Source organism: Rhagoletis zephyria, unplaced genomic scaffold (assembly GCF_001687245.7).
Source record: "Rhagoletis zephyria isolate East Lansing unplaced genomic scaffold, Rhagoletis_zephyria_1.1 Rzeph_scaffold_05708, whole genome shotgun sequence".
NCBI classification, from domain to species: domain Eukaryota; kingdom Metazoa; phylum Arthropoda; class Insecta; order Diptera; family Tephritidae; genus Rhagoletis; species Rhagoletis zephyria.
Window position 1 is genome coordinate 15,440 of NW_016162791.1, and position 2,357 is coordinate 17,796.

The window sequence follows — 2,357 nt, forward strand, 5'->3', positions numbered from 1 at the left end:
AGACTTAATGTTGTGACTGTACCGGACCGTTATCCTTTACCTCATATTCAAGATTTTAACATGAATCTCAGAAATAAGTATATATTTTCGAAATTAGATTTGGTAAGGGCCTATCACCAAATTCCAATTGCAGAAGAGGATATCTATAAAACTGCAATAACGACACCTTCCGGTATGTTTGAATTTATACGAATGCCTTTCGGACTAAGAAATTCAGCGCAAACTTTTCAAAGATTTATTAATGAAGTAGTTAGTGGTTTAGATTTTGTTTTTACATATATTGATGATCTATTGGTTGCAAGTGAAAATGAAGAACAGCATTTTAAAGATCTCCGCATACTTTTCCAACGCCTAACAGAGTACGGGTTAAATATCAAACCAAGTAAATGTACTTTCGGTGTAACAAGTGTTGACTTTTTAGGACATAATATTTCTGGGGCAGGAATTAGACCGTCTGATGAAAAAGTGATAGCTATTCATAGTTTTGAACGTCCTAAATCTATTAAACTTATTAAATTTATAGGCATGGTTAATTATTACCATCGATATGTACCAAAATTAGCTGAGTTTACGGCAGTTATCTACGATTTAATCAATCGAACAACTAAGAAACGTGACAAGTCCTTAATTTGGGATGACGCAACAAATAAAGCCTTTGAATGTATTAAAGAAAAGTTTGCGTCTATGATATTGTTAAATCATTTTAACAAAGATGTCAAACTCTCTTTAAATGTGGATGCATCTAATACGGCAATTGGTGGTGTCATACATCAAACGTTTGATAACAAATCAGAGCCACTAGCTTTCTTTTCTAAGAAACTTTCTTCATCCGAAGTTAAGTACAGTGCATTTGACAGGGAGTTGCTAGCTATTTATTTGAACATTAAACATTTTCGCTATCTTTTAGAAGGACGACAATTTACAGTTTTTACGGATCACAAGCCTTTGATATATGCTTTGAGTTCAAAAACCGAACGTAGTCCGAGACAAACTAGACATATGGAATTCATTGCACAATTTACTAATGACATACGATATATTAAAGGACAGGAGAATATTATACCTGACACATTATCTCGAGCTTTCGAAGTTGATGCAATTAAGGGTACAGAACTGAATTTCAAAGTTTTACAAAATGAACAAGAACAGGACGAGGAACTTAACACATTAAAATCTGGAGACACATCACATAACCTTAAATTAATTCAAATTCCACTTTTAAATTTTAATATTTGGTGTGAAATGACAGGTGAGAATCCTAGGCCATTTATTCCAAATTGTTTACGCAAGACAGTGTTTAATATGTTACATGGCATTACACATCCTGGTACAAAAGCTACACGTCGTCTAATTATTAAAAAGTACTAGCCGTGGGTAACACAGTGCGGCGCCGCGCCATTGCGCTGATACCGAGAGCTGAGTTACCGGCGCCGATACCGATTTTCACAACTCTGTGACGCAATGGCGCCAGCAACACCGGAACACTAACAACCTTCGGCGGCGCAAAGAACCAACAAAGAACACAAAAAAGCGAAGTGTCACTTTTAAAATGTGCAACACAAGGCGAATTTTTACAAGGTGGTGTTGCTAAAATTAGCCGCCGTCCTTCTGAATGTGAAAATTATGTGTTTGTTGTATTTTTGGGCTTTGAACTTGGCTTGTTTTTGCCCAACCGATACCACCTTGTATTAATTCACCTTAGTTCAGCACCGGAACACTGACAACAGCGGGTGTCGCAAAGAACCAGCAAAGAACACTCGAAATAGAAATGTCTCTTGTAAAATGTGCAGCACAGCTAGAATTCGTCGCGGTCCTTCTGAATGTGAAAATGATGGGTTTGTTGTATTTTTGGGTTTTTTCTCAACCGATATCACCTTGTATTAATTCACTTTGGTGCAGCGTGCAGCAATAAAGGAAATGAGCTTTAACCTGAAGAGGCGCAATTGCGCCAACACACTGTGCTGATTCCGACAGTGGCGCTGGAGTTAGTGTGTCAGCGCCAAAAAATTTGCGCCGTTACCCAGGCCTAAAAAGTACTATTGGCCAAAAATGCACAAAGAAATTAATATTTGGTCAAAAGAATGTATGAATTGTCAAAAATCGAAGGTTAATCGTCACAATAAATCTCCAGTAATTAAAATTCCGATTCCCAAAAGTAGATTTGATCATATTCATTTAGATATTGTTTGACCTCTTCCTGTATCGAAAGGACATCGTTAGATTTTTACAATAGTTGACAGGTTCACGCGTTGGCCCGAGCATATGCATTAAAGGATATTTCAGCGGCAGTGGTTGCAAATCAATTTTTTAGAGAATATGTTTCACGTTTTGAGGTACCGTTAAAAATCACTACAGAT